The sequence below is a fragment of the Hyperolius riggenbachi genome, chromosome 4, assembly GCF_040937935.1.
Source record: "Hyperolius riggenbachi isolate aHypRig1 chromosome 4, aHypRig1.pri, whole genome shotgun sequence".
In the NCBI taxonomy this organism is placed as follows: Eukaryota; Metazoa; Chordata; class Amphibia; order Anura; family Hyperoliidae; genus Hyperolius; species Hyperolius riggenbachi.
Window position 1 is genome coordinate 151,308,409 of NC_090649.1, and position 17,312 is coordinate 151,325,720.

A 17,312-nucleotide genomic window follows, 5' to 3' on the forward strand; every position below is an offset into this window, starting at 1 on the left:
CGCTGGTGGTAAAGTGGTTAAAAACAAAGCAAAACAAACAAAAAAAAAACCCTCATGCACCCAAGGCAGCAAAAATGGTGGTGTTATTCAGCTACCATGGAAACAGATCCCTTGAACTTGATAACCATTCCCTAGACTCAGATCCCCAGAGGCACTAATGATGGGAACACACAATGCATTCAATCGGATGGGAAGCTGTCCTGTATGTACATGTTCAAACTGCTCCCGATCGATAAAATAATCGATTTTCTGATGATAACTTTGCAAAAACGATTCCTTTCTCGATCGGTAATTGATCGGACATGTCAGAAATAATTGCCCAATTCCTGTCGAACAGATGGAAAATTGCATCATAAATTACCAGCATTACAACCTGTACCTACGGTACATATCAGTGAGAGTTCTACAGTCAGTCTGCATTCAGACTGCAGAGTAACAATGATTTTCAGCCCTAATTCTTAACCCTTCCAGTAAGTGGGGGGGGGGGGGGAGGAAGAACACAACCTAGTTTTAAGTGGTATTGAAACTGTGCATTCCCGTGTTTATCTCATCAGGTGCTCTTTAAATATGGATAAGAACATCAAACTGCTCAGAAGGCAAATCTGATGACCTTGGAAAACTAAAATAATGACATCACCTTAATATATGCATTCAGATTAAGCAATTGTGAGGAGAACAATGCAATCCATGATGAGAGCATTTATAGGATTTGTTCTGCTTGCAAATATTCAGGTGAATTACCAATTTGCAAGTTGAAAAATAAAAGATCAGCCAAGTTATCTAAAATGTTGATATCTATTCCCTTTAGGGCTAGTTTACAGTGCTCAGATGGGTTGCAGAATAATGTGGCATGTCAACTCACTGCCCATGCAATTCCATGAGCCTGTTTACAGTACTGCATTGCAAAGGATCACATTATTCTCTCTGCAAGCAGACTTTGTATTAGGGCTCTTGCACACTGCATCAGTTGTGCTGCAGAATAGTCCTGCATGTCAACTCACTGTCTATATAATTCTATGGGGCTGTTTACAGTACTGCGTTGTAATGGATTACGTTATTCTATATCGCTGCATGCAGGCTTTACATTCAAGTCTATGTCCTTATTGTATACGTTATGCAACGCGCACAATGTGCAAAGGCACTTAAAGTCTATGTATGTTCACAGTCATTAGAACGCATGCGTTACGTAACGGACTACTGTAAATCCAGCCAGAGGGTAGGTGCACACAACATTACATGAAAGGCCACGTTTTATGACATGTTTCATTTTATGTTGTGTGCGTTTTTTGTGTATTTTTGCAATGTTTTTACTGTGTTTTTGATGCATTTGCGGTAGCATTTCTTTTACCGCAAATATGATTACCAAGCATTTTGTATGCATTTTAACGCATTTGCGGTTCGCATATACAAAACACATATGCTTTTTGTATGCGTTTTTCTTTCACATTTTATGCAAATCTCTAGGAAGACAATAGGAAGCGGAAATACATCAGAAAACATTTTTCTTTTTTACAAAAACGCATGAAAATGCATTCCATTGCATTTACATTGACATATGTGCGTTTTTGATGCATTTTTTCCAATCATGCAACTTACCAGCTTTTTTGAAAACGCATGCATTGAAAACACATATGCGTTTTTGATATGGGTTTTTTTCCTGCGAGCCGTAGACTTCCATTAGTGGCAAAAATGCAGCATTTTCCACAACGCTAGCATTTCTGCTAAGTGTGCACCTAGCCTCAAATGGGTAATAATACACAGTAAACTTTACTGCAGCCAAAGTACTCCATCACTTCCAAGAAAGTGGTTTAACCCCGGCTCATTCAATATACTGTGACTACACACATAATATCTTTATATAATTTAAAATCCTGCAGCTGGCACAAGACAACTAAATGATAGTACTGTACATTATTATTGTTACTATATTGATTGGATTTTCTTTATGATCTTAAAGTGTAAAAAAATAATAGCTTATGCAAAAGATTTATCAACAGTAGAGAATTATGTTACCTACTAAATGGTATCATATTGAATGAAAACATTGTGCCATTTAAGAGAGTTAAGAAATATAATGATGTAAAAAGCGAAATAAACCACAGCAGCCAATACATTTTGAATTTGCTGTAATTGGACTACTGAGAATGGGTTTGGAATGGACGATTTGTGCAGGTTACTGCACTCTGCGTGTTGCCGCTTGTGATAAGTAAAACAATAACAGACTTACTGAATGAGGCAAACACAATTTAAAAATGAAAACCTAACTAATGAAGCATCTCTCTCAAAAAGAGCACTTTTCGCATGCACACTGGGATTATTTCTATCAACTGTCTGCAAATGCACTACATCTTTACCAAAATAAAATGATGGTAAAGAAAGCAACAACAACAACAAAAAGCATAATAAAAGTATATGATAATACCTGAATGAATTGCTGGCGTAGGATGGAATCAATGAAACTGTACATTTAAGTCATGCACTGTGCTGTCAAACAAGAGACTTATCCCGCAGCCTGAGCTAGTGAGGAAGACACTGCCAAGAGCCATGGGTTAATTATAATACATGAGAACTTTGCACTTTGGGCCAAGCTGTGCAGAGTAGTAGGTGTGTCCCAGGCTGATCTATGGCTTGTCTACACACTGTCCACAGGGAAATGAGAAATCGAAACAAACGCTGGTGCTGCCAATGTTTGGAGTGCATGAACTATGATAAGGTGTGATCTGAGCTCCGCTATCTATATAAACAAATTAATAAAATATTTTCTTCATTCAGTGTGCTGTCAAAAGGAGCACCCTAGCAGGAAGTAGACAGGTGATTTATGTCACGTATCCTGTTTGGAGAAGACACATGATAATTAAAGGAGACAGAATATTTGTCAATATTAGCATATGATCAACTAAAGCATTTTTTTGTGCATTTTGTGAGTTTGTACCTCGTATTGACAGATTAAACGTGTATGTTTAGTCAAATATAAAACATTTGCAGTCACATGCTTGTAAAATAGTGATAGAGCCAGCTGCTGAGATACAATACATTCTCCAAACACTCTGAATAAGAGTACTAGGGGAAACCGATTTTCAACATGTTCCTACTGGATATGCCCTTTATGTACAGACCAAACATAACCTTTACAAGGCCAGATTTATACTTTTTGTGCCCCTAGGCCAAATATGTTTTATTGTTGTGCAGCATCTCCCCTCCCATGCCATGTGTGTCGTCCATTTACAGCAGTCCCATTCTTTCATGAACAGCTCCCCTGAGGATCTGTTTCCCTTGATCATGTGTTGCTACCCATTTTCATATTCATCTTTCATATGTACTAGCCCTTTTTTATGTCCAGGTACCATCTTAAGGTACAGCCACCCAAGGCCGTGGCCTTTCCAGAAATCCGGCCCTGAACCTTTATTATATAAAAGCTAAAAAGCCACAGTGAGCCAAATAAATGTAATTTGAAACATGATTTGTTTCACTATTGCATTATGCCAGTTGACAAATATCTTTACAGGTGCATTGAACATAGGACAGGAGGAGGGGGCATGGTTTCTAGATGTAGATGGGCAGATCCACAAATAAGGACGATTCACCCAGCATGGCTCCGCTTTCAGTACACAGGGAGCTGATCTCTGGTTTGTACCTCACTTTGCCCCACCCTTCTGTTGCAAAAAACTGTAAATATAAGACACCGCAAAAAACAGAAAATATCGGGCATCACCATAGCCGCCCATACAAATATAGTTTACTGTATAGTAGTAAACTTGGCCACTGAAGGCACCTGATAAACAGCAGGGACACCTGCTATGCAAACTATTAGTGACTTATTACAACAGGATCTTAACAACATGACCATATGGGAAGGCACGTGGTAGATGAAATTTAATGTTGATAAATGTCATGTACCTTGGATGTACCAATGGTAGAGCACCATATAAAATAAATGGCATATAGCTGGGAACAAGTTGTTTGGGAACAAGTTGAGTAACCATATACAATGTCAAGTAGCAGTGGCTAAAGCAAATAAGATTCTGGGATGCATAAAATGTGAAATATAGTTTACTACTCCCTCTGTATAAATCACACGTGAGGCCACAGCATGGGACACAGTTTGAGGCACCACATAGCAAGGACATTGACCTTCTAGAATGGGTACAAAGACGGGTAACTAAATTAATCAGATGAATGGAAGATCTCACTTGCACAGGTTGGACAAATCGAGCTTATTTAGCTTGGAAAAAAGGCGACTGAGAGGTGACCTGATTAACATGTATAAAGGGCAATACAAAAGCTTGGCGGATTAGCTTTTTTTTTCCCTAGGGTTGTACAATGGACAAGTGGAGATAAACTGCATAAGGGGAACATTGTTTTGCCATCTACAGTATTTAGAAAGGGGACCTTCACAGTTAAGGGGGCCATACATCAGGCGACTTGGCGGCTAATCGACCATCCAATTTGATTGTTATAATCCAATTGGATGAAAATCGGTGCCACCAAGTGCATGCTCGACCGACAATGCGACCAATTTCGGGGCAAAAATTGGTTGCATTCTCGAAATGCTTCTGATGCAAGAATTTGCTAGATCAGGTGTGCAGTGGTAACAGCGTGCAATTTCCTGACAATCGATGAACGCGACAAAATGTGATGTCACACACGCGCACCCTTACTAGGAAACTATGTGGGGCACGCGTGTATGCAGTGGAGGATTCCCGGAAGTTAGCGGTGCACAAGCGAAGGCCACAGAGAGGTAATGTATACACTTTACACGGGGCACCAGGAGGACATTGACATTAGGGGAGCACAGCAACGGGGTGGCGAGGCAGGCGTATGTGGAGCACAAGGCCGATTCCCGAGAGATTTCATGCTGAAATTGACCAGGAATCTGCATATAGTGTATGGGCAGCTGACAGATCTCTCTCTTATCAGATTTAATGAGAGAGATTTGTCTCTTGGTCGAAACTGCCCATACATCGCTAGATGTATGGCTAACAAAGAGTGGTTAGGAAGTAGCATTGTATTTATAGTGGTTTTGATGCTTTCCTTGCATTTCAGGATATCCACGGCTATAATTACTAAATAATTCTCGGAATTGTTGATCCAGGGATTTATCTGACTGCCACCTGGTGTTGGTAAGGATTTTTTACCTTAATGATAGGCCCACGCTTTGTAAGGTTTTTTGCCTTCCCCTGGATCAACTGGCACATGTGCAGGTTCAGGACAGTGTTTTTTTTTTCTTTCTGGTTGAACTTGATGAACTGATGTATTTAAAAAAAACAAAACTAATAATGTTACTATGTTAAATAGCAGACAGTGCTCACATTTCCTGCTATAAACGATATCTGTATGGGCACCTACTGCTCTGCTCTCCGGTACCCAAATTTCCTGCTTCCGTATAAATTGCTGAAGCCTGTTGGTTAAAATCATTGCTAATATTTTGGTTTAATTTTTCATTAATGAGATGACTCGCAGGAATTAGCAGGTTTATTGGGCTTTAGAAGGGCTTTATTGGGCTTTAGAAGGAGAATAATAAAGGGATCACGCATATTCTGTAGTGTTTTCAGACTCAAATAATGCCTGTAAACAAGGTATAATACACGCCTTTTTCTTTATACACCACTCTACTGGTAGTCCATCTAGATCTGGAGCTTTACCTTTTTTAAAGGTAGAGATGACCATTTTAATCGCCTTCTTAGTGATTGGGGAATCTAAAGTTCATGTTGCTTTTCTGGAAAGAGTTGGCAACTGTAATTTATTATGCTAGGTAATGCTAGGTACACATCATACTATTTTCTGTTAGATTTTCCTGCCAGATAGATAATTTCCAACATGTTGGAAATTAGCTATCTAACCACTAGCAATTATGCATTGTTCTACTCAGCAGGAGATAGCCAGAAGACAATGCACTAGAGATAATGACCAGTCTCTACAGAAATTAATCTAACAGAAAATCTAAAAGAAAAATCTAACAGAAAATTGTATGGTGAAATCTAACAGAAAATTGTATGGTGTGTACTAGGCATTAAAGAGGACCTAAACTTATGCATAGGAATTAATGAAAACACAGAAAAACTAACCCTGTTTGTATTTAGAGATAGCTGGCTACCTAATTCTCCCTTATCTGGCAGTAATAAATCACTGAAATTTGAGCTGACAACTGTGCCACAGCTTTGCCTTGCTGTTCAAGCAGCAGCCACATCCACCCGCTCAGTCAGGCATACTAAGCACTCTTGACTTGCATTGTTGGAATCACAGGGATTGGTATTTTAGACAGAACAATATTGGCATGATGTTTGCATGCTCTCTCATATTTGTGAGGTTTTTCTTTTTTAGGTGATCCAGTTTTTTCCCAGAATCCAAAAGCTTACTGGTACAATGACTGGCTATAATCACAAAATAGGTGCTAGTCATTTGTAAGAATACTATCATGCTAGGTACGAGGCGTATATACTGAGGTTCAGATAAATCATAGTCAAAAACGTAAGTTAGGGTCATACACGTGAGATCAGATGGCTGCGGTACAATAGGCTGAGACAAAGGCTAGGTCGTTTAACAGGCTGATGCCACACATGGAATATCAGATGGCTGCGGTACAATAGGCTGAGGCAAAAGGCTTGGTCGGTTAACAGGCTGGGGTCGTACACAAGTGGTCAGATGGCTGAGGTCAGAGCCGGGACAAGGTCCTCCAGCACCCAAGGCTGAGACACCAAAATGCGCCCCTCCATCCCTGCCACCCGAGCCATCAAACAATGATTGCTATTAGACTAAGAGGGCCACAGGGCCCACAACCTCCCCAACACCTTAATATCTAGTTATCTGGCTTGCAGTCACTGCCATGTATCCCCTTTTCTTATTTCTTTCTGCTTCAAACACAATTAGGAATTACAGCTGAATGAATTCTGCGCCCCCTCCTACACTGTACCCTGAGACTGGAGCCTCTCCAGCCTATGCCTCGGCCCGGCCCTGGCTGAGGTACAATGGGTTGAGGTCAAAGAGTAGCAAAAAATCATACACAATATATCAGGAAAATAACAAACACTAGTCTAAAGGATAGATATATATATATCGCAAACACTGCATATATATCTAAAAGAGCAACTAGACTAATAAACATGCAATAATATCACAGAGGGTCAGAATGCCCAGCACCAGCGTACTGATTGCTATCATGGTCAATGAGTGAATTGGAGACAGGAGTTTAAATGCTCTAAAGACAGCCCAGGGCCGGCCCCAACCCACATCAATCAATCAAAGTGTCAGCTGACAGCGTGTCAGCTGACACTAACTCCTCCGACGTCGGAGAGTATAAGATCGTCTCCAAGCCGCGAGCGCCCGCCCAGGGCCAGAGGAGGAGCGTGCACTCCTGATCACCGCCGCAGGGGTGCTGGGGATGCCGCCGGAAGAATCTGAGGAGGAAGTTCGCGGCCGCGCTCCGCCGTCTGAGCCGCTGGCGCTGGAACCGCTGACAGGTGAGTTCATCACAAATACATTGTAAGCAAGCCTCGCTGAGAGCCAGTGAGTGAAAAATGTGTCAGTGCTATAAAAAAAACAAACTTAGAATAACAATGATATTGCACAATAAAATTAATAATACATAGTTATCAATAGAAGAGACATCATCATATATTGTACAGTGTAATTGAAAGGTCCAAGATTATCAATGAGAGAAACTAAAATTATGACTGCGATGTCTGACGTCATCAAAAAACTAACTAATCACATAAATACTGTACATCAATTATGCTGCCAAGAAATGAATATAAAATCAATCTCTCAAGCATCCTAGAAGCCTGCAAATGTGCCAAGGTGAGCTTTGCCAAATTATGTTGGCAAAGTGTGAGTCAATTTACATGAACATCTTTAAAGGGCTTCTGAGCTTCATAGAGAGAAAAAAAAAAAGTTGGAGCAAAGAAATGATTTTTGTCTGAATTATTGTAAACACAGATAAAAGAAGATCCTGAACCTAAGCAGTAAAAGACAATGCACACCTTACCTCTGATCTCATTATCTAATTTATTTCCGAAGATAACAGTATAGTGAACTATGATCTTTGACCATTATGCTTTCTGATATATTACAGACAATAAAATAAATGACAGCCTTTGCAAAAGTATTTTTTACAAGTATAAAATGTATTAACATTAAAGTGGAATAAGACACGTTGTTCAATAAAAATGTGTTTTGCTATGTATTACCCATACAATTACCATATTTGCTTTTGTGCACAAGTTATATTGTTCATTTACAAATGCCCAAAGTACAGTTTATCTGCTCTGAAAGCTGCCATTGCATTTTATTGCATAGCTGCTGTATTTATATATTAAAATCGAGTGATCACTTCTCAGCTCTCTATGCTTCTACTATGTGTGCAGCTCAGATTCAGCACTGCTGCTAATGTTTACTAATTGTAGCTGAGGTATGTAAACAAGAGATAATGTTATCACCTCTTCAGATTCAGCAACAAGCTTTCCACTGAAGAAGAAAGTGCTGTGCTTAACTGTTCGAATGCTGTTCTGCTACCAAGTTTTTCTTTAATAGTAGGTTTAAAGGCTGTAAATAATCTTTGAGAAAAGAAGAAATGCAGAGTTTCATACCACTTTAATTCCAACAAATACAACTTCATGTATTCTTTAAGGTGTAGACAAATGCCAAGTGTGATTAATCAAGACAACTGCAAAGAGTGCAAGGCAAGTGCAAAGAAAAATGGGGCAGTTCAACAATCTAAGCACTCAGGCTTCAACTGCTAAATGAATCACAGATAGCGATTGACTGCTTCAGGCAACTGCTCCAATTTTGGTTTTGTCTTTATAAATAGACCGCACTGCCCAGGGATCATGCACTCCTGTGTACAGGGCTGTTTCTGAAAACGTTGGTGCCCGAAGCAAGTCACTTACTGCTAGCATTGGTGTTTGAATTCAGCATAGCCTATTAGGAAAACTCAAATACTCACATCTGCCACTGTTCAATGCTGAACAAGCAGAAAGGGTCAGAAGCAGTTGTGCGTCCATGTGAAATGCAACATGACTCGCAAACCAGTGTATTCCTCCTGACCCTGTTCACTTGTTTGATGAGGTCTGTACTGTGCAGACACAGTAGTTCTGCGCCTGCGCAGTACAATCCTGATGACGTCGGCTAGACCACGTCACCTGCGTGGTGTAACGCACAACAAGCTGACCAGGAAGTCGACCTGGCAAGGTCGGCTTCTGCAGCACAGGACACCGGGAGCCACCGGAGCTGCGGCAAGGGCACAGGATGGCTCCAGGGGCTGGAGGAAGCCCCAGGTAAGTGGATTTTGTTTTTTTATTTTGACTGGACCCTCCCTTTAAAGTAAACCTTAAAGAGAACCTGAGCTGAAAATTAAAAGTCAAAATAAACATAAAAACATCATTCTAACCTCCCGTGCAGTCTCATCAATCTCTCTCCTCTTCCGCGTCCTGTTTGTCCACTGCGATCAATGGAATTCTCTGTCCTCCATTTTGAAAATGGCCATTACTCCATAACAGCTTCCTGGTCAGCACACTGTTAAACTGTAATATCTCCCACTTGAGCCATAGGGAAACATGGACATTACCTAGCACATTCAATTGTAACTAACATCAGCTGACGAATAACTGACAGCAACTGGTATATTTCAGTTCTGACAAAATATTGTCAGAACTGGAAGGGATCACTGTAAGAAGAAAATGGTGAGCCTCTGAGAGAAACTGATGGTGAGGTTAGTATGTAATATTCCTTTGCAGCTACATCATCTGTTTATTTTAAATAATTTTACTCAGTTCAGGTTCCCTTTAAGTGAAAGACTCTGTCGCAATTGCCATGCTTCCCTTGCCTTGTTCCTGCGCTGGCTCTCCTGCAATAGCGGCGGATAGGGGTGGACTGACAACTCATGGGGCCCCTGGGCAATAGGAGATTATGGGGCCCCGTACCAGTGTTGCCCGCCTTTAACGTTATTTTTTACAGACTAAGATATAATCATTTACTAACAACAGATATTTTATACTGATAAAAAAAAACCTGCGCCGAAAAATGGGTGTGGTCACACAACAGAATGTGGTCATGGTCATAGGTGGGGCAAAATATACATTACCTTAACAGTGGTGTAAAAGGTCGGCTGGGGACGTTTGAGCTCTGCCATAGTGTTTCCCCCCAAAATACATGTAATCTGAGAGCATTTCACCAAAAATCCATGCAGTTTAGCAGAAGTTCCTCCAAAATACAGATAATATGGCAGTCGTTCCCCTGAAATAAACGTAATCTGGCAGCAGCGGTTGCAGGTCTGTAGGTCTCAGGTCTATAGGTGTCCCCAGTATATATAGCCAGGTGTATAGGTGTTCCCAGTAAATGCGGCCAGGTCTATAGGTGTCCCCAGTATATGTAGCCAGGTCTATAGGTGTCCCCAGGAAAGGAGGCAGTGCAGTGAAGGGGAGCGATGTGCACAGCAGTAGGGAAGGGGGGACGTCTCCCCTACCCCATTCCCTCACCTGGGGCTCCCATTCCTCGCGCTCCCCTCCGGAATTTGGCGGTTGACAGCGGGTGGTGACCTACCGCAGTTCTTCCAGCCGCGGGAGGGAGCTCTGCTCTGTGCACCGCTAGTCTGGTCTTGAGTAGACCACACTAGTGGTGCACAGAGCAGAGCTCCCTTGCGGCTGGAAGAACAGCGGTAAGTCCCCGCAGGCTGTCAGCCGCCAAATTCCGGAGGGGAGAGCGAGGAATGGGAGCCTCAGGTGAGGGAATGGGGTAGAGAGGGGAGAGCCAGGAAGGGGGGCCCCAGGGCCTGCTGCTGTGCACACTGCTCCCTTTAACTGGCTGCCTCCCCTTCTGCTCCAGATACTCTGGTGGACCTTCCCGACCACGGCCCCTCTGTCCGTGCCCAAGTGCCTGAATGGTCAGTCCGCCCCTGGCGGTGAAGTGTAACGATCGCTTGTTACATTCCGCCACCGGGTCCCACGCAGCTCCTCTTGCCTCCGTCCCGCATGGCGCAGATAAGCTAGCCCGTCTTCCTCCTTCGAGCTGGCGTTTCTCCCTCTGTTGCTAGGCGTGCGCTCCCCTTTTATGCAGTGACCAAAGGCGGTACTGCACCTGTCACTAATTGAGAGGCTGGCTATAGAAGTCCAGCACTCTCACTCACTCAATGCTATTGCATCCCTGGTCGCAGCCACGGTGTTCTGTCACCGTTCCCCCCTCCCAGTCATTTCCCCTTTTGGCTATACCTTTTCCCTACCAGGGTCTCCCTCTTCAAGTCATCCCCTTTTGGCTATTCCCTGTTGCCAACCTGCCTGCCTGTTTACCTGCCTGCCTGTTAGCATGCAATTAAGCCAGTCTATTGATCAACCTGCAGCCTACCTGGATCCCTTTACTCCCAGACAGACTCCTGTCTGCCATCCATCCATGTTATCGGTCAGTCTTCCTGCCTCACTTCCCAGTTACCTGCAGCTTCCCTGGGAATTCCTTCAGCCTGTGAGTTCCCTCTGAAGCTCTCCTGTTACTTGTATCTTCCCTGGGTTTCCCTCAGCCTGTCTCCTCCGTTTCCTCCTGGGTTCCTAGCTGTTAGCTCCTTACTCAGGATTCTCCCCGCCTGCTTGTTGCCTCATGGGAACCATACAGCCAGCTCGCTTCCTGGGTTTTTCCCTGCCAGCCAGTTCCTTCCTGGGATCCCTATGGTTAGGCCTTCCTGTCCTGCCAGTCTGTCCTTGCCCAATGGTCCATTCTGCCAGTATACCGTTATCCCATCAGGTACCCTCTGTTCTTTCCGTCACTGGTGCGGTTGTCCTACGGGCAGCAAAGTAGCACCAGGCAGCAAAGTAGTCTGCAACCCACTAGGGGTGACGGCCCATCATCCCTTGCGGGGTGCGCTGGTGAAGACCCTTGCTCGTTTAGACCGCGCACCCCGTTGGCTGCTCGCCCCTTGATACCAGTGATGGGATCAACAGAACCCCGACAGATTCACTTCAGGTTTCATACTTACCTAAGTAGAGGGAAGGCTCTGGATACTATAACAACAACAACAACAAATAACATTTGTAAAGCGCTTTTCTCCCGTGGGACTCAAAGCGCATAAGCATGGCTCAGACCATCGTGGTACAGAGGAAGACATTTTATAAATCTGGAAATGCCAGGCTAAACAGGTGGCTTTTCAGTCTGGATTTGAATAGCTCCAGGGATGGTGCTGTCTTTACTGGGTGTGATAGGGAGTTCCAGAGAGTAGGGGCAGCATGGCAGAAGGCTCTATCTCCAGATTTTTTGAGGTGCACTCTGGGAGTGACCAAGTTTACAGAACTTGCTGATCTGAGGTTGTGAGAGGTGTGGTGCAGCTTCAGCAAGTCCTTCATGTATCCAGGGCCTAGACTGTGCAGGGATTTGAATGTCAGCAGTCCAATCTTGAAGAGTATTCTCCATTCTACTGGTAGCCAGTGCAGTGAGCGAAGGATCGGTGTAATATGACAGTGGCGAGGCTGGTTTGTTAGCAATCTGGCAGCAGAATTCTGCACTAATTGCAGGCGACGCAGGTCCTTTTTGGGGAGGCCAGCATAAAGGGCATTGCAGTAGTCCAGACGTGATGTGATGAAGGCGTGGACTAGGGTTGGAAGATCCTCTGGAGCCTCCCCTATATCCTATATCCTATATCGCCTCCCCTTTCTTCTACTTTGCCCATCGATGCTGTCCGCTGGTAAAGCTGTTTGACCTGCTCAGTGGAACAGCTCTTCAAACTGCTTGTATCCCCGAGTGAAATTCTCACATCAGCTTTCATTTAAATATTAATGTAACATTTATTTTTAGTAGAAAAATATTTTTTTCAGTAGAAAAATATATATTTACACAGATCTGTACATCAGTCATGAAAGAGGAAAAGAGGTATATTCAGTAGCTGTACATGGGTAACCACAGATTGGGGTCTCAGTGCGAGATTTACATGGGACCCCAAGAACTCTATTGATATGGAGCCCCAAAACCTAGCAAGGGCAGCTGCAGTGTCAGAGAGGTGTAATCAGAGAATGTAAACAGTTGCTCCAACGGTTGTACAAATGCAAAGATAATAAGACGGATGAAGGAGTGGGCCCCCCTGGTCCAGGGGCCCTGGTGGGATGGCAACCTCTGCATCCCCTATTGCTCCGCCACTGACAACAGGCTCAGAGGCTTATGTAGAGAGGAATTGATCAGTTCCAGGACTAGATTTCTAAAAAGGCCACGAAGGCCTGGTGCTTGGGCGGCTGCTGCCCAAGGGGTTGAGAGGACATGGAAGAAGGGTTGCTGAACATGGAAGAGAAGCCTGCAAATGGAAAAGTAATGCTGTAAGGGGGGGGGGGGGGAGCATCATGTGGAGGAGGAGAGATGCTGTTTAAAAGAGCTGTACACTGTACTCACACATGGATAGGAAGCAACAAGAAAACTGGCCTAAGGGTGGATAAAGCATAAAACTGACCTTGATTAGTCCACTGTGAAGGTAGTCAGCTGACCCTTAAAGGTCAACTGTAGTGAGAGGGATATGGAGGCTGCCATATTTATTTATTTCCTTAATACCAGTTGCCTGGCCTGCTGATCTTCTGCCTCTAATACTTTTTAGCTATAAACCCTGAACAAGCATGCAGAGATCAGGCTTGTTTCTGGTGTGATTCAGACACTACGGCAGCCAAATGGGCCAGCAGGGTAGCTAGGCAACTAATATAGTTTAAAAGGAAATAAATACAGCAGCCTCTATATACCTCTGTCTACAATTGACCTTTTAGGGCTCGTTCCCACTATCGCGAATCTGCATGCGTCCAACGCATGCAGATCCGCACATGTAATGCAAGTGGATGGGCCTGTTTCCACTGTAGCGTTGTTGAGGTGCGTTTTTTTCAGCGGTAAAAAAACGCACAAAAGAGCCAACGATTTCGCCTGCGTCGGGAATCCGTGCGAATCGCCGCTAATGTATTTAATAGTAAAAACGCATGCGTTTGTTACATGCGTTTTTACCCGCGATTTCGCGTGCGATTTCGCACCCTTTTCAATTTTATTTAGCCCTGGCAGTGTCATGGTTAATTTTCGCATGCGAAATCGCGGGTAAAAACGCATGCGGAAACGCATCCGCATGCGTTTTTACAAGCGTCGGAATGCGGCCGAAATCGCGTCGCAACAGTGGGAACGAGCCCTAAAGCTGATGACCTGATGCACGAGTATGGAGGGCAAGGAGGGTTTAGTGGAAGGAGGGTATATCATTTTGCTAGGGAGAAGAGCACCAATTACAGAGAGTAGCTTTAAAGTGCACCTAAACTGAGAGGGATATGGAGGTTTCCTTTTAAACAATACCAGTTGCCTGGCAGTCCTGCTGATCTCCTTGGCTGCAGTAGTGGCTGAATCACACACCTGAAACAAGCATGCAGCTAATCCAGTCTGACTTCAGCCAGAGCACTTGATCTGCATGCTTGTTCAGGGGCTGTGGCTAAATGTATGAGAGACACAGGAGCAGCAGGACAGTCAGGTAACTGGTATTATCTAAAATAAAAAAACATATATTTCTCAGTATAGGTTCACTTTAAGCCTTTCCCTTCTGTAGCAGTACCCCCTGCAAAGCAACAAAGTACATCATCAGCAACATAGCTGACACTCGTATGCAGCCCGTCCCAGCGATGTTCCCCAAGGGGTTCAGCTCCTGATCCCCGGTGAGTGGCATCAGTTGGGTACTTAAAGTACACATTTTGTGATCTGACCCTCCTACAGTTTTTCTACTAAAAATGATATTCCTGCCACATTTTATATGCTCTACAACATACTGTATCATGCAGATTTCCTTTTACTTGTGATGCAACATCTATAAAAGCAACCTGTGCCAAAACATTACTTTTTCCTTCTAGTAATATTTCAGTTGTGAATGTGATCTACATGCTGCAAAACTGCGACCAATATGTCAATTCAACTGAATCCTGCGCTGTTTGCTTAGCTCAGCTGTATATTAGAGATACCATAAAAGTGCTTTATGAATCTGATTACTGCATGAAATATGCAGACCGAAACCAACCTAATCTTATCTTAGCAAAGTTATTTATTGCATATGACCTGTGGGACAGACATGCAGTTGTGAATCTTCATTAGACAAAATACAGCTTCCCAACTCATCAGGAACATTGCTATGTATAAGATTTAAGTCATTTGTTTTGAAGACATTTTCAAAGTGGATTTGGTTTTGAGTTGAAATGTTTTTACAGAACTCATAGGTATACTTCACTATTGCCTAAAAAAGTTAAATAATAGTATTTTTAGAGCGCTTTCCTCACTAGAGACTCAAAGTGCTGTGATCCTGCGTTCTGCAGTCTCAAAGGCTCAGAAAAAGAGGTGACTTTTTAGCCTTTTCTTAAAGCAGACCTGAACTGAGAACTGTCACGGAACAGCCGTGAGAAACGCGGGCGAATGGGAAGGGGCCGCGCAGTTCAATTTCTGATCGCTGTCTGGCTAAATTTGTGCAGCCATTAGGGCCCTTTTCCACCAGCGCGTTTGCGCTGGCTGAATCGCAAAACCGCAAACCGCTAGCGATTTTACAATCGCTACGGTTTGCTTTTTAACATAGGAATCGCGGTAGGTCATTTCCACTACCGCGATTCGCTTTTGTCGGGAACGCGAACGCGCGGCGGAGCGATAATTGCCGCGATTTTGCTATGCAGTGCATAGCATAGCAAAATCGCGGCCGCAAACGTCGGGGGAATCGCCGGTTTTGCGATTCAGCAATCGCTAGCGTTCAGCATGAACGCTAGCGATTGCAGGTGGAAAAGGGTCCTTACAGGAATCAGAAATTGACATTCCTGGTTTTTTAAAAGTACAAGTTTTTCTCCTCTGACCTGGACATAGATGCAGGATGTCTTTTGATGTGTTAATTAGCTTAGAATGTTTATCTTTCATTACCTCTCTAGTCACCAGCTGGGGACTCTATTCACAGAAGGCTTCCCTCCCCAGCAGGAGGCTACTCCAAACTTATGTTCCCCCCAGACTTCTTGGCACCGATGAATGGCCAATCTAAAAGCCTGGGTGGTATGATTTCCTGTCGGCATACGAAAACCGAATATCGCACAGCTATGAAATTCATATAGTCTTATTCGGTGAAATCTGGCCATCGTGCTGATATGAAATTCATTGTGATGGCCCATTCGGTTAAGCAGTTATGGACCCCTCGGTAACCATACGCCCTAACACCTGCATCCAAGGTATCATATTAATCGGTAGGTTCTGGGGATCGAGAATATGTAATTATGATTTGTGTGCCGGCCGCGTAGGTCGGTCTAGAGAAATGTCAGAGTTATGGGGCTTGTGGAAGCCCCTGCCCAGATGTGATTACCATAGTCCGGCCCGGGGGCAGACTCTGGAAGCCCGCCTCTGAAAGCAGCTCCATTAAAAGTACATGAGCTGCCCGGGCTAGGGAGTCCTCCAAATTCCAACTTCCTGAAAGCACATTGCCAGCCACATCGCTAGTGGCCATCTTGATCTGCCATCTTTGCTGAAACTGAACAAAGGACATCTTCCCTATTGCTTGGATTTTAAACTTTGCTGAACTGAACAAAAGGAACTCTACAAGTTTTCCCACTAAGGGACATCTTTCCAGGAACTAAGTATTTTTTCTCCCTTCTTTTATTTTTCATACTGGCTATTACTGTTTTAATAATTGTTGATTTTAATAATTGTCTGTATATATTAATTATTTATATTGCTTTCAATAAACCGACGCTATCGTCAGTTGTTGTTCTAGTTACCCTATTATTCAGCACACACAGAACCGATCCCAGGTCTCTGAAGAGACGCTACTATTGTTTGTTGTTGGCTAGACAGAATACAGCGTGTTTTAACCGTTTTTATTCGCAGGATCAGTCAGGCAGTCGGGTCCACTGGCCCATATCAGTGGTGGTGGCAGTTATACCCTGGAATCGTGTGTAAGTTGTAATTACCGCATCTCACAGGCTCCCTTCTGGTTTGTCTGCGGCAAATTCCCCAGCGGTTCCTGCGCATTGACTGCGACCAGAATTCGCGCGATCCGTGCGCTGGCACCGTTTGGAAGGCCATTTGCGGTCTGACCACTAGGGCCTCCTGTGACAAGAACGTCCTCTCCGCTCTAAAACATACACAACAGCATAATAACCTTTAAACAAAAAGCATTGCTTTGTCACAGCTGATACAAATCCTAAATAAAATCTTCACTGTTTCTACTTCCTGATTTATGGAAACAGACATATTGTTAACCTCCTGTGCTTTCAAATGGGCGTATCTTCCATCTCTGTCATAGGCAGTCATGTGACACAGGGGAGAGATCAGATTACAACTTGTGATTAGACACAAATGAGGGGGAATTAAGCAGTCTAAACCCT

The 17,312-nt window shown here is 43.6% G+C and overlaps 1 protein-coding gene across 4 annotated transcripts in view; it reads right to left on the reverse strand.

The window, feature by feature from the left end:
• Window positions 1–17,312, reverse strand: part of PLS1 (plastin 1) — a 165,105-nt gene that overhangs the window by 120,129 nt on the left and 27,664 nt on the right. Inside the window, exon 1 of one of the 4 annotated variants that reach the window (XM_068280784.1) lies at window positions 8,487–8,531. The exons of 2 other annotated variants lie outside the window; for them this stretch is intronic. The gene's annotated coding sequence lies outside the window, so the exon portion shown is untranslated. Of the gene's footprint in view, window positions 1–2,422; window positions 2,534–8,486; window positions 8,532–17,312 lie in introns of those variants that run through there. One more of the 4 variants, XM_068280780.1, reaches the window with a different exon arrangement.